The sequence below is a fragment of the Callithrix jacchus genome, chromosome 13, assembly GCF_049354715.1.
Source record: "Callithrix jacchus isolate 240 chromosome 13, calJac240_pri, whole genome shotgun sequence".
NCBI classification, from domain to species: domain Eukaryota; kingdom Metazoa; phylum Chordata; class Mammalia; order Primates; family Cebidae; genus Callithrix; species Callithrix jacchus.
The window spans coordinates 20,721,423-20,737,739 of NC_133514.1; the positions used below are offsets into that span (position 1 = coordinate 20,721,423).

The window sequence follows — 16,317 nt, forward strand, 5'->3', positions numbered from 1 at the left end:
AAGTAAAGCAAGTTAAAATGATGCCAAACTCTTGCCTCAGGGGTACATCAACATAGGTCCTGTTCATTTCCAAACAGATTTGGAAAATGTTTTTGAAAAATTTCAAAGAAATCATCATAATAACAAGTTATATAACTTCAGAAATAGTGGGCATGAAAATGAACAAGCCAAATATAGTCTATATAACAAAAGACAATAAGGAAAGAGAAGAGACAACAAAGAAACTGTATACAATAGGATTATAAAAGTGAGACTGAAGTTTTAACTATGGCTATAAACGTAAAACTGGCTGGGCACAGTGGCTCACACCTGTAATCCCAGCACTTTGGGAGACTGAGGCAGGCAGATCACAAGGTCAGGAGCTTGAGACCATCCTGGTTAACATGGTGAAATCCCATCCCTGCTAAAAATACGAAAAATTAGCTGGGTGTGGTGGCATGTGCCTGTAGTCCCATCTACTCCAGAGGCTGAGGCAGGAGAATCACTTGAACCCCAGGAGGCAGAGGTTGTAGTGAGCCAAGATCAAGCTACTGCCCTCCAGCCTGGGTGACAGAGCGAGACTCCATCTCTGAATGAATTAATTAATAAACTGTACTAATCTCCTCAATTAAGTCAAAGACGTGTAGATTGGCCTGAGCAGTAAAGTAAGTTATATGGAATTTTATAAAGACATCACTAAGACAAAACTAAACAAGACTAAATGAAACAAGAAAAAATAAGGGAAAATAATAAACATATTGAAAAAAATTTAAGCAGTAGGAGTATAGTTTTTTAGACTAAGAAAATGTTAAGGCAAAAAAGTGGAATTTCTATGTATCAATACTAAATTCTTCCTATTAATGTAAAACATCTTTTTAGTGCTTATGTAACATTATAAAAATTTATCATATAATGGGAAAAAATTCAACAAACAACTACTACAGGTGACATTCTCTAGTAACAATACCATTCTCTAAAACAGTTTTTAAAGTTCATATTTAAAAATCCCAAATCACTCATAATTAAAATTTAAGAACTCCTAAATATCTCTCAGATCAAAGAAGAAACAAAATGTAAATTAGAGTAAATAACAAAGCAAATATTTTATATTAAATTTATGTGATATAGGCAAAACTGTATTAATATTTTACATTCCTAGCTTTAAGTAATTTTTTTTAAGTTTTGAAATGATGAAAATAAATTAATTGAACGTTTGGCTAAAGAAGTTTGCAGAGGGACATTTTCATATGAGGAAGAAGGAATTTATAAAGTTTTTTTAAACTTCTGAATTTGAAAACTATAAGTCCATTTTCATACTGCTATGAAAAAATATCTGAGACTGGATAATTTATAAAGAAAAGAAGGCTTAACGGACACACCATTCTACATGGTGGGGGAGGCCACACAATCATGGCAGAAGGTGAAGGAAGAGCAAAGGCACATCAAACATGGCGGTAGGCAAGAGAGTGTGTGCAGTCTGATTGTCTTTATAAAACAATCAGATCTTGTGAGACTTATTCACTATCAAGAGAACAGCACAGGAAAGACCCACCCCCATGATTCAATTATCTCCCACCAGGTCCCTCCCACAAAACATGGGGATAATGGGAGCTTCAATTCAAGATGAGAGTCGAGTAGGAACACATCGAAATCATATCAAAAACAGAAAAGAAATTTAATATGTTTAGTCTATATATGCTCTTTTCCTTATATTGTACTTTTATGTTATGGAAATTGGCTGATTATGAATTCTAGTTTTGAGTTTTATGATGTTTGCATTTTCAAAATGGTCTGAGAATATATTCTGGGAGCAAACTGTCAACTAGATATTGATAGAGTGTTGGTTGTTGGGCAGCAGTGGAGTGGGAAGGGGAAGCTTCCACGGGAACTGAAGAATAGTGTGACCAAAAGTATCTCAGAATCCCCTGGATTCTAGGTAATACAATGGAATAGCAGTCTGGGATCTCCAAATCTCATGTACTTGTTTTTACCTCTCAATACCACCTCTGTATTACTTGGTCTTATCAACTAAGCTTCTCAAATACAAATAATGCTGTAATAAGTAATTATTTATGGTATAATTGTTATAAAATAATAATTATGCCTCACTTTTGCCAGGTTGTATCTTGTACTTGCTGTGATACCCAATACTGGACTGTCTGAGTAGATTGAGAATTTACCTAGAGCAACAGTAAAGGGCCCCCAAAATAATTTGTTGATGAAGAACTGGACATCTGGCATTTTAGAAAAGTTATTAAAATACTCATTAGGTTTTTGCTTGGCTTCCTTACACTTATTTTACAGCTTAGTGTTGGCTTCATTGAATCACGTAAGTGAGAACGCAGTCTCAGTTTCTAGGACATCCCATGGTTCTAACTGGGCTGTCTTTGCCAACATTATCTCAGCAGGGCTAGTAGTGGGAAGACTGTGATCTCTGGAGCCACAGGGCTCTGGCTGCAAGTCCCAGCTCCACCAGTTTCAAGTTTTAAGAATCTGGTGATGTTTCTTCTTGATAAAATTAAGTTGGCTGATATTCTCAACTGTAAAATGAAGACAATGTAATCTAGTTCCAATTTCCTAGTCTGGTGAGAATTAAATGAGATAATATAAAGTACTTGGTACAGAGCAGGAACTTGGTACATGTTCATTTCCTTTCTGTTGATCATTCCGGCCTTCGGTGCTCTAGGTGTTACCCTGCCCATTTTATAGAGGAACATGGAGAATGTGCTCCCCAAAATAAGAAATTTTAAACCCTCTTCGATATTTCCAATGAAACTAAGAACAATGTTTTCTCACCCCACGTTTTCCCTCAACTTCCTGTTGCCTTCAACTCTAATGAGCAAGCTGAGGATTGACTCTTGGAAAGTTCCAGTGAGAATAAAGACCTGGAATCCCAAAAGCATCTACTGACAGGGTCAATTCCTGGCATATCCCTTGGCTTCTGCCTTTTACCTGCAGCCAACAGTACAAAGCTTCTGCCTGCTGCTTAGTCAGTCCACTGCCTCCCCCATCTCTCTTGGGAGCTCCAACAACCTCGTAAGCAACTTGGGTCAATTACCATGTCCACTATCGGTGAAGCGCCGTAGCCTCTCCCCAGATACAGAGCCCTCAGGTCTCTAACATGGTTCAGTGTTTTTCAAAATTAGAATATTTTCTCCTTTTTAAAAAATTCCTGGCTATTAAAAATATCTCAAAGATACTTCTTGCAACAAAAAGTCTTATAGGACATTTTAGTAAGATAATTCATTTCTCAATACCCCATGTCCAGACCTTCAGAAAGGTATAGAAGGTGGATATTGGAAAGAGGACAGAGCTGGTCAGGCACAGTGGCTAATGCCTTTACTTCCAGCACTTTGGGAGGCCAAGGTGGGTAGATTGAGCTCGAGCTCAGGAGTTCAAGACCAGCCTGGACAACCTAGTGAAATCCTGTTTCTACTAAAACACACACACACACACACACACAATTACTTAGGTGTGGTGGTGCATACCTGTGATCCTAACTACTTGGGAGGCTGAAGTGGGAGGATGGCTTGAGAGACAGAGGTTACAGTGAGCTGAGAGATCACCACAACACTCCAGCCTGGTGACAGAACCAGACCCTGCTTCCAAAAATAAAAAATGAAATAAATTTTTTAAAAATGACGAACAAATTCAAAGATTTAATTAGAATTTTCCTTCCTGGACCAAGCTTACAGGCTTGGCTTTTTTTCTAGAAGGATGATTTTCTCCCAGGAGAAGAAACAGATTTCTGATAGTCTCTTGTCTATCTGAATCTCCATGATACATGCAGCCAAATCCCTCATGTTCTGCTCACTGACACCACAAACGTACTCTGCTACTGCCTTCTCTGCAAGCTCCAAGCCTCGATAGACAGGTTACTCAACAAGAAGTTTCAGAGCCTGTAGGAAAGTAAAACTTTATACCGAAAAACAGAAAACAGAAGGAACAAAGAACATAAGGTTAAGTAGGAAGTTTAACATTATTATTGACACCTGTTAACTGTAGCCACGTTGAGAAAAATAAAATTGTCAGCTCCAGAATTCTCCTTACATTTTCCTAGTTACAACTCGCACCATCCTCACTAAAGGCAGTCATTATTCCAATGTTTTTGATAATTACTTGTTTTATATTCTGTATTAGTTTACCAGAGCCACCATAAACAGTGACCACAAACCAAGTGGTTTATAACAACAGAAATTTATTTTCTCACAGCTCTGGAGACTAGACTTGAAATCAAAGTGTTTACAGGGTCATACTCTTCCCAAAACTCTAGGGAAGAGTCTTTTCTTGCCTCTTCCAAGCTTTTAGTGGCTCTCAACAACCTTGTCATCCCCAAGCTGTGGACACATGGCTGCAGTCTCTGCCTCTGTCTTCACACTTGGTATTCTCCCTGTGTGTGTCCACAGAGTCTTCTTTGTTTTTCGGGGTTTTATTTATTTTTATTTTTTGATGGAGTTCTGCTTTTGTCACCCAGGCTAGAGTGCAATGGCACAATCTTGGCTCACTGCAACCTCTGCCACCTGGGTTCAAGTGATTCTCCTGCCTCAGCCTCCCAAGTAACTGGGATTACAGGTGCGCGCCATCACACCTGGCTAATTTTTGTATTTTTAGTAGAAACAGGGTTTCACCATATTGGCCAGGCTAGTCTCGAACTCCTGACCTCAGGTGATCCACTCACCTCGGCCTCCCAAAGAGTTGGGATTACAGGCATGAGCCACTGCACCTGGCCACACACAGGACCTTCTTATAAGGACATCACTGATTTAGTGCTCATCTTAATATAACTTCACTGTAACACAACTGCATCTGCAAAGACCCTATTCCCTACCCCCACAAAAAAGGTGACATTTACAGGTTCCAGGTAAATATGAATTTTGGAAGGACACTATTCAAATCAATACATATTCTTAAAACTTCAGTGTATAGTTATTACTGAACATTCTAGCTTCATTTTGCCCGTTTTTGAACTTTATAAAATGGAATCCTACTGTATGTATTTGTAACCAGTTTCTTTCACTCAAACTTAAATTTGTGATATTCAGCCATGATACTACATGTAGTTGAGGCATGTTTATTTTCATTGCTTCATGATATTCCATTATATGAATATATTTGGTTTATCTAATACTCCTGATGGGTATGTGGAGTATATCCAACATATACCAAGTTTGGGTTTGTTATAAATATGTGCTCTATACCTTCTTCCACGTCTTTATTTGCCTATGCATGCATATTTTTGAATACATACCTGCAAATGTTATCCTACTTGAGAAAAGGGTTTTTTGCAGATGTGATTAAAGATTTTAAAATAAGATTATACTGGATTAGCTAGATAGGTTCTAAATGTAATCAGTCACAAGCATCCTTATAAGAAAGAGACAGAGGGAGACGAGGAAGAGGTAATGTGACTATGAAAGCAGAGACTGGAGTGATGTGGGCTTTAGTCAAGGAATGTAGCAACGAGCAGGAGCTGAAAAAGTCAAGTACCTGATTTTTCCTTAGAGTCTCTGGAGGGAACATGACCCTCGTCTCTTTGATTTTAGCCCTGTAATACTAATTTCTAACTTCTGGTCTCTGTGAGAGAATACATTTGTGTGGTTTTAGAACCATCAAGTTAGAGGTAACTTTTGAAAGCAGACACTGGAAATAATACAATATCTAAAATGAGAATTGTCCAAGCATGGGTATGCTTATTTTCAAATTCAGTACATAATGCTAAATAGTCTTTAGAAAATAATTACAGCAACAAGAGAAAAACTTAAAACTGTTGTAGCAACCAACCAAAGTGGTTGTAGCCCTTCACACCATCAATGTAGAGGAGTCTCTATCACTCCATGTCCTCAGAGCTGTTGCTAAAGGCAGCTAAGATACAAAGAAGGTATTCTGCGTAGGTTGTAGAGGTTTCAAGCCAGAGACAGCTGCTCAGCATTTCATCTGTCTCTTTTTGAGAGTATTCTCTTTTGTGAAAAATCTCATCCTTGAAGAGATTCCTGGTATTAGACCTCTGACAGCCAATGAACCATTCTGTCTGGAGTTTGGAACTGAGTAGGCACAGAAGAACTAGGGCTGGCATCCACAGTGCCAAGGCAGTTCCTAGCATTCGACAAAGACAGAAATTGAAGGATTTTGCTTCACTAATTTGGGAGGCAAAATATGCCTTAACAACACAAAGATGATTTCCAAATTCTTGAGGATCAGGTAGCCAGTAGACTCCTCTCTTTGGAGTGAGTACATAAAAGTGACTAGATATATATCAGGCAAGGAGCAGCAAAGGATCCAAGAACAAATAACTAGTCAAGGAGAGGGCACCTCACAAAACTAACGCTATGCCTTGAGCTAGCTCAAAAGCCACCCTATATTTTACAAGATGCAAATTACCAGGAGGAAGTGTTAATACACCAATGCTTAGGAACAAAATCCCTTCCCCTCAAAAATAAAATACCTTAGCAGGTGGGGACTCGGCAGGATGACAAGATGACTGTTGCATGAAGCTGGTTTGGTCAGGATGCACCAGGGGAAAGAAAAGAAAGACAAGGGAAAGAAGGGAAAGAGCTCTTTATCACCCTTTGTTAAAAAGAAGACTGATGCACAGTTCCACAGACACAAAGGTCCTGTGCAAGATTTGGGTTTGGGCTGCAAGACACCAGAGGAACCAGGTGCACGTGGGAGGATGGAAATTTCAAGGGAGAAATATGTCAGAATAAAACTGTCCAAAGATAAGAATGCAAGCTCTAGATAAGCAACTGATGCTCAAGAAAAGGCAGAGCAAGGACGACAATCAAAGGCAAGGCAGTCAAGAAGGAGGTTTGTTGCCTACTATTAAAAGGATGAAAAATGACAAGCATTGAGGACATGAAGTAAAGGGAACCATCGTAGAGTGTTGGTGGGAATGTAAGTTAATACAGCCATTATGGAAAACGGCATGACGATCTCTCACAAAATTGAAAACAGAATTACCATATGATGCAGCCATATTACTTACAGGTATTTAGCCGAAGGAAATGAGCTCAGTATGTTGAAGAGATAGTTGCACTTCCATGTTCCTTCCAGCATTTTTCACAATAGTCAAGATGTGGAGTCAACCTGAGTGTTCCCGTATGGATACATGGATAAAGAAATATGGTATGTATACACAACAAAATACCATTAGTCCTTAAAAATGAAGGAGATCCTGTCTTTTGTGACATCAATAAACCTGGAGGGCATTATGTGAAGCAAAATAAGCCAGGTACAGAAAGACAGACACCACACCATCTTACTTATGTGTGGAATATTAAAAAGTTGAACTCATAGCATGTCCTTTGCAGGGACATGGATGAAGCCGGAAACTATCATTCTCAGCAAAACAATACAAGAACAGTAAACCAAACACTGCATGTTCTCACTCGTAGGTGGGAGTTTAACAATAAGAACACATGGACACAGGGAGGAGGGGAACATCACACACTGGAGCTTGTTGAGGGGTGGAGGGCAGGAGGAGGGATACCACTAGGAGAAATACCTAATGTAGATGACAGGTTAATGGGTGCAGCAAACCACCATGGCACATGTATACCTGTGTAACAAACCTGCACATTCTGCACATGTATCCCAGAACTTAAAGTATAATAATAATAATAATAATAAAATGTTGAACTAATAGCAGTAGAGAGAATGGTGGTTACCAGGGACTGGAAAGAAGGGATTGGGGTAATGTTGCTTAAAGGCTATGAAGTTACGTTTGGGAGGAATACATTCAAGAAATCGGTTGTACGGCATGATGGCTATAGTTAATAACAATGTATTGTATACTTAAAAATTGCCAACAGAGTAGATTTTAAGTATTCTCACCAAAAATAAATGATAAGTATGTAAGGTAATGCATATGACAATTAGCTTGATTTAGCCATTAAGATATATACATGTTTCAAAACATCATGGGTACACATATGCGAGATTTAAACACATGTAAGTGTGTGTAGTATGTGTTTTATTTCTGCACTAGCCTCTCTTTCTCTGAATCATACCCAACACAGTTTTGTTCACTAATTGTCATCTTGTGTTCTAGTCAAAGTTCTAAATCCTCTGTGGACATGACCAAATTAAATTGCATATCTTGGTTATTTCCTTTATTTACAAAAATGACATGTGTAATCCCTAAATTAAGATAAGCCTACCCACAGAATATAAGATATATGGCTTGCAGAGTCGAGGCTCTTTCCAATGAGTGGTAACTTATTTTTTCCTTCTGTGTGGTAACTACTATAACCATATTTTCTTACCCCAACCCTCCAAAAAAAATAGGACTTCATTTTTTTTTTTTTACACACAACCAAAACTGATGCTACTTTTGGCAGGGCAATCTGTGATACATGAATCATTTGCTAAAACTTCAGCTGTAGTGTGGGGACAATGAGCATTTTTGAAGAACATGTAGGACATCGTGTCTTTATACCTGTATGAATCTGACTAATCACATAATAGATACTTAATAAAGACTCACTATGTTACTTGAAATTGCAACTCAGGACCAAGAACTCTTCAACCTTTGGCACAATGAACTTTGGGCTGTCTCCTGTTAGCACCTGCCTGCTCCCCTGGCTGTGAACGGAAGCACTTGGGGAATGTCACTTCTCCATTACCCATCAAAGCCCAACTCTGATTAGGGCTCTGAGACCACAGCAGACTTATTTTTGAAAGTATATCTGCACTAATGAGAATTTTTTCCTCTGAGTTAAGTTATCGTGAAACTATACGTTTGGGTTTAGAGAAAGATGACAGTATGCCAGGAGTAGAACACAGAAAATATGACAGTTTTAAAAATACTAATTACATGGATTTAAGGTGATTCTATAAATATGAACATCAAAAAAAGATAAGATAAAAGTTAAAATATTCAAATGAGGACAGTGGGGAAAAGGAAATGTCAAAATAGCAAAGATAAGACATTGTAAGTGGTTAGCACGCATGATACACATTGTATATTTAGTAAAGGCATAAACAAATTTGGCTCTAAGCTATTCAGCATTCAAGCCAGGAAGAAAAAAAAAATTGGTGTAACTTTTAAGGAAAGATGTAAGAATAGGCTAGAGGAACAGAAAGTATTTATTCAGCCACTCTTCCATTTAATCACAATGTAAATTCTAGGCAAAAGGTATTGGCTTCCATTCTGAAGATTAGGAAACTGAACGTCTAAGATGTGTAAGAAATATTTTTTAAATGTTCTCAACCATTATGTGTAAACCCAAGTCTCTAACACCAAAGATCATTCTGTTTTTATTACAGCACACTCCAAGTACCATCTAAGAAAGCCTTGATTTAGGAAAATTAAGCAAAAATGTGTTGTGTGCTTAGAGCAAGATATTCTCCCCCTATTTCTCTTGATGGATCCCTTCTTATAGCAAAGACTGGGTATTCTCAGAAACCCCATCAGGCTGGTCACGTGCTCTAAAGTCATTTCACCTTCCCAAGGTGGTAGGAACAGGTGAAGACACATTCTGTTCTAGTTACTCCTTCTTGACCCACGTGTGGCCGTGAATGGAGGGAAGAAAAGATAACAAATTATAGAACCCAAGTTATTTCTACAGAAAGCTTAAGGCAAGCAAATTTTAAAAATAATACATACTAAAGGAGGAGGATAATGAGTTGTATCTAAAGGTATCATGAAGAGACTTTCTCTTCAATTCCCTGGTAATTACTATCCTCACTGGCAGTGAGTTACCTTATATTAATTAACTGTATTTATTGTTGCTGGCAGTGACTATACGGCAAATCAAGTAATTAACAGCCTCCCAGATTACACATAGAAGAAAGGTAACAAGATGCCAAACAGATTAATTTCTTACCTGATTTTCATTCAGCACTTCTCTTTTCAGCGATTTGGCCTTTGTGCTGTTCCTAATCTGGGAATTTGGACAGCACAGGTGGAGCTTTGAGGTCCTTCAAGGAGTAGGATTTGGCAGCTGGAAGGTCCAGTGGTCTCAGTCAGGAGGAGCTGAAGGCAGACACTGGGGGTAACAAACATGAAGCAACAGGTTGAAACAGGAAATGGGGAATGATCTTAACTAGTCTTGTTTCTTTTGTTAGAATGTCAATCTTATGTTATAGATCACTATCCATCATAGGAAGACCCTCCTCTTCCTACTGATTCAAACTGCTAATAAGAAGTTGGAGTGTCCAGAATTTTTTGATTTTTCATTTTTGGAGTCAGGTTCTACCTGTCACCCAGGCTGGAGTGCAGTGGCATAATCATGACTTCCTGCAGCCCTGACTTCCTGAGTTCAAGCAACTCTCCAACCTCAGCTACCCAAGTAGCTGGGACAACAGCAAACACCACTATGCCTGGCTATTTTTTTTTTTTTTTTGTAGAGACAGAATTTGCTATGTTGCCCAGGCTGGTCTTGACACCTGGGCTCAAGCAATCCTCTCACCTTGGTCTCCCAAAGTGCTGGGATTACAGGCATGAGCCACTGCGCCCAGCCTGGATTTCTTAAAAACTAGAGTAACTGGGCCATACTGGAGGCATATGCAACTTTAAGAAGAAGGGATTTGCCCATCTTCTGGAAAACTCTCTCCCTGTGGATATACAAAATCTCCATGGTCATCTTCTCCTAATTAGCTGAGTTTCCTCGGGCATATAGTGAGGTCCCAGCTTGTGACAACTCTGCTTAAGTATCTATCACTTCACTTTAGGTGCTGCTTAAATTTAGACTGACTATGGAAAGGGAGAAAATATCAGAATGCTCAGCTCACTACAGAATTCCCCCAATAGATGAAGGGGGTTCAGTTATTGTGTGGTTAAACAAATGTCCGTGAAATGGAAACATAGGGTTCTACTAAAGAAAATAAACATTTCATCTGGTGGTCTGCATGAGCTTCAGATAATTTTTTTTCCCAAAAGTGTGGTTCTTTGCCAGCATGTGCGTATATGTGTTATAAAATCCCTGGAAACCTATCTTTGAATAGTTTCTAGTTTCTATCACAAACAGATAGAGAAACACACACACACACACACACACACACACACACACACACACACACAATCTAGTTTTTTCAGAATATCTTCATTTAGCGCTACCATGGGCTTGATGTCCCTAGCATTATTCTTGTCTCACTTTTAAAAGCCAAACAAAGAGAGACATCTCATCAACCCCAGACCAAATGCACCTGGTACTTTCCAGGCAAAGCTGGGTTTGGGAATCACCCTGGGGAAGAGACAAACTGTGAAAGTCTGGGATTTGCAAATTGCTGAGTCCAGAGCCTTGGCTGGGGATGATAGATCTCAATCAGGGATGAGGTACAGCTCATAAGTACGCATGTGCTCACCATATGCCAAATGTTTTCTGACTCAGATACCTCTCCGTGAGTCTGCAAGGCTCTAATGGTTGACAACAACTGATACAGACAAATTGGCTTAGAAAAGTGGAATGACAGCTCTTAATAAACCTATTCCAGGGCCTTGTTGAAAGGCATCTAATCATCCTGCTAGTGTGTGAGAAGAGGCTGTGATGAGTGGCACATGTGATATCTGCCATGTGGCAACTGCTTGCAGCCATGGGAGGAGGTGGTGATAGAGGTGGAGGCTTGTTTAGAACAGATGGGGCATGAGAGATGCATGAGAAAAGCATGCCATGGGGAAGTGGGTGGGGTAGGTCAGGAGTACAATGGGCCCCGGAATGGAGGCTCATATGCCAGGTGCCGCCTTGCTTTCTAATACTTCAAGTCTTTCTATCCAATCACCAAAACATTTCCAGCCTAATGATTATATGGCTGTCAAGCTGTTTTCCCTGGTCTCTGTGATAGACTTGGTTGGATCATCTGAGCACTTAGGTGTCTCGTCCATAGTGAGGGAATTTGTGGACAGCATCTAGCCTCTTTCCTAAGAACATATCGAGGAGAGTAGAGACTGGGGAGGGGGTTCATGCTGACCATAAGGGCTGACCCTAATTGTGCCCCATCATTAAGCTGGACTCGTTCATCTGGCCTCCCTCTTCAACCTTTCCTCTCTCCCTTTCCATTCTGTGACACATTGCTCCACCCGCATTTACATGCCAGGCCCCTCCCCTCAGGAATAAATCCCCCATGGCAGTCCTGGGCTTCTGATCTCCAGAAGCAGGCCAGAAAATGAGGTGAGACTAATTTCTGGACCATGGATGATCAAGGTCATGTAGGTCCTGGAGATGGAATATTTCGATGCCTGGGAAATGCATTCACCTAACAAATAACATGTTCAAAAACACTTCAAAAAGCTTAATTGTTGTTTTTTGAAAATCTCAAATCATTCTTTAAATATTGGCCTTTATGACATAAGAGATGTTGTTTAAGATCAACTATCTTCTATTCATTCTCATTCCCTCCCCTTTCTATTTTCCCTTCTCATATCCCTGTCTCCTGCCTCCTGTCTCCTGTCTCCTGTCCTCTCCTCTCCTCTTCTCCTCTCCCCTCTCTCCTTCCTTCCCCTTCCCTTTCCTCTTCTCTCTCTTCTCCTTTCTTCTCTCCTCCTTTGTCTTCTACCCCTCCCAAATCAAGCCTTTCCTTCAGTGAAGGCCAAGTTCTGAACAGTCTGCTCTAACTGGCATGGACCAGGACACTCTGAGTTCCAATCTGTTGCTTAGCACCAAGGTTGCCTGGATACATCTCCTGGTGACAACTGGCCTTTGGCTTCGACTGCTTATGCACATAAACCATGCAGTGAGCATCTCTGTTCAGAGGGGCACTGGGCTGGAACCAACTTCCACAATCTCCTTTTGAACCACCTGGGTGGTGGTGGGAGGGAGAGCTTGTTTTAAAAGAAAAGAGACCTAAATTTTTATGCTGCGCTACAGGTAAGATTTTGCAGTGACAAAGAAGACACTACAGAGTGATAAACAGAATAAAATTTCCTGTTGACCAAAGCTCCAGAACTGACTTCCTACCAATATATAAACGAGTCAAGGGAAATACAGTCAGACACTTTAGAGGACAATAATTTCTGTTCTTTTTCTCTGTGAATTTTCACCTGTACCTGTGATTTATATTAAGAAAAAAAAAAGTTGGAGAGTGTGTGTTTGTGAGGGTGAGGCGTGTATGTGAAGGCAGGTGAGAAGAGAGAAAGGGAGAATCAACAGGATATTTTGACAAAAGCCAAGGCAAAGTAAAGAACTAGAGTCTCATAAATCTGTTTGAGTTCTTTGTAGATTCTGGATATTAGCCCTTTGTCAGATGGGTAGATTGCAAACATTTTTTCTCATTCTGTTGGTTGCGGATTCACTCTAATGACTGTTTCTTTTGCTGTGCAGAAGCTGTGGAGTTTGATTAGGTCCCATTTGTCTATTCTGGCTTTCGTTGCCAATGCTTTTGGTGTTTTGGTCATGAAGCCCTTGCCTATGCCTACGTCCTGAATAGTTTTGCCTAGATTTTCTTCTAGGGTTTTATGGTATTAGGTCAATAAAAAAATAAACAAGCCCATTCAAAAGTGGGCAAAGGATATGAACAGACACTTTACAAAAGAAGACATATATGAGGCCAACAAACATATAAAAAAATGCTCATCATCACTGATCATTAGAGAAATGCAAATCAAAACTACATTGAGATACCATTGCATGCCAGTTAGAATGGTGATCATTAAAAAATCTGGAGACAACAGATGCTGGAGAGGATATGGAGAGATAGGAACACTTTTACACTGTTGGTGGGAGTGTAAATTAGTTCAACCATTGTGAAAGACAGTGTGGCGATTCCTCAAGGACCTAGAAATAGAAATTCCATTTGACCCAGCAACCCCATTACTAGGTATATATCTAAAGGATTACAAATCGTTCTACTATAAGGATATATGCACACGAATGTTCACTGCAGCACTGTTTACAATAGCAAAGACTTGGAACCAATCCAAATGACCATCGATGATAGACTGGACAGGCAAAATGTGGCACATATACACCACGGAATACTATGCAGCCATAAAAAGTGATGAGTTCGTGTCCTTTGTAGGGACATGGATGACCTGGAAGCCATCATTCTCAGCAAACTGACAGAACAGAAAATCTAACACCACATGTTCTCACTCATAGGTGGGTGTTGAACAATGAGAATGCATGGACACAGGGAGGGGAGCATCACACACTGGGGTCTGTCGGGGGGAACTAGGGGAGGAACAGCAAGGAGTGGGGAGTTGGGGAGAGATAGCCTGAGGAGAAATGCTAGATACAGGTGATGGGGAGGAAGGCAGCAAATCACACTGCCATGTGTGTACCTATGCAACAATCTTGTATGTTCTTCACATGTACCTCAAAACCTAAAATGCAATAAAAAATTAAAATATATAAATCAATAATAATAATAAAATAAATTAAAAGAATTAGAGTCTCCATGCATGAAGACACCAGGCAGATAGAGACGGTGCTTAGAGTTTGGAGAAGCCATTATTCCATGGATTTCCCAGACATGCCCTCCTGGATTTGTTTGGCAATGACTTCTTCCACCACCACATTCTTAATTATGTCCAGAATCCGCTTGTGCCTAGAAACCTTAACTCAACGTCAGTGTTCCACTGTGTCAGAAAGACTGTGGTTGAGGATGAGAAGGACAAGGGAGAGATGGCTATGGCTGGAATGGTCTGCAGTGGTGAGAGTAAGACCAGTCTATGCAGGACACTCGGCCAATGATGCATAAACAACTCTAGCAATTGTGTTCTGGAAAAGGGAAGCCATGGGAGAGTGCTGAGAAATAAGACATAGGACCAAGATGGAGTGAGAATCATCTTAGTTTTGAGGAATATCCTCACATCCTCCCTGCATGCAATGTGTTAGAGAGGAAGGAAGCTCAGGGATCATCTAGCAGGGTGGGTTGCACACCTGGAAATTCATCAGAATTACGTGAGAAGCTTGTTATAAATAGAGATTCCTGGGCCGTAGCCTCAGATATTTTGATGCCATGTCTTAGGAGGGCACTGGGAATGTTATTTTTAACATGTCTCTTAGGAGATGTACCCTTTAGACCTTCCAAAGATAAGGAAACTAGCCCCAGATGGGAATTGTTCAAGGTTCCATAAAAGTTTAGCAAGAAAGTGTTTTGTTAATGTTTCTCCCCCTCCACCTATCTCTCGCATCAATAACAGACCTTGGTAGAATCCAAAGGAGAAAAAGGCAACCTTAGTCTCTATGGGAGAATTTCCCTGTTTGACTTCATACTAAAGAACTCATCACCAGGGTCAAAGAAGAAGTCCTCAGACACAAGAGGCAGGCAGCTAGAGCACCCATCTAGAAGGGATGTACCCATGTTTCCTTAATCCTTATCATTTGGACCTGTTGAAATCCCAACTCTTTATAAGTATTTCAGTGTCTCCCCTGCTTCCAAGTGTCTTGGAACTCAGACTGTGGACAGAACACAGGTTTGGTATTATGGAACCTAAGTTCTGTACCCAGCTCTCCAACTCCTCAAAATAGCTGGGTGACTTGGACAAATCATTTGCCCCTTTTAAGCACAGCCCTTCATTGATCATTAACAGGCTGTGATTTGATACAAAGAAACATGCACCAATGGTTTGCTCAGACACCATCTGGTCATAAGGATGGAGCAAGGAAGGAGTGCTGCTGATATTGGTAAAAGCCATCTCAGTTTTCTTCTCTGCTGTACACACCTCTTCTCTCCCAGTAATTCCCTCCTTGGGAATTAATCTCCACACTTAGGCAGTGCAGGTGCAAATTATGGGCATAGGAGGGTAGGCACCACAAGTCATGCTGTGAAGTCCATGGGCTGACTTTCTGATTCAAAAACACATGAACATGGTACTGTCTTAGAGCCATAGGTTGTTAAGTCTGGTGGGGGGCAACTGAGGTCATCTAGTGATTCCACCTTCCCTTTCCTTTTGTGAAGCTGAGAAATGTCAGTCCTACTCAATGCCACACCACTAAAACTCCTCTCTTCTCCCAACGTCAATCCCAATTCTCTTCCTCCCTTCCTTGCCTACCCCATCTCTCTCCTCTGTGGACTCTTCTGACATTCTTGTCAGGCACACACCACCAGGATGTTCTTTACATGCAGCTTTTTCATTCCTACACATCTTGTCCCTCTGACGAGGCCATCAACAGGGCAGGAACTGTGCCTTTTGTGTGTCTGCTGTATGAAAGGCTTCACACACAGTAGATGCTGAATAAAGACATATTAGCTTGAAAAACGCAGCAGTGAATATTGCTTTTGGCAAAGAAAGAAAAGTGCTGTAGCAAGCATGTGGAGCATTAAGAGAGGTGTGCATGTGTATTAAACTCTTTAAGTGACATCAGCATGCTTCTCCCCTGCCATGCTTACCGCTGCCAGTCCCCTTGGAATGTCATCCTCCACCCTACATTTCACCTTGCAGCTCATTAACCGCTTTTC

At 40.4% G+C, this 16,317-nt stretch overlaps 1 long non-coding RNA gene across 1 annotated transcript in view; it reads right to left on the reverse strand.

The window, feature by feature from the left end:
- Positions 1–1,210: 1,210 nt before the first annotated feature.
- The window catches only part of LOC144578940 (uncharacterized), a 308,082-nt gene continuing 292,975 nt past the window's right edge, over positions 1,211–16,317 (reverse strand). The window contains exon 5 of the long non-coding RNA XR_013525538.1: positions 1,211–9,965. This is a non-coding gene — a long non-coding RNA (uncharacterized LOC144578940). The remainder of the gene's footprint in view (positions 9,966–16,317) is intronic.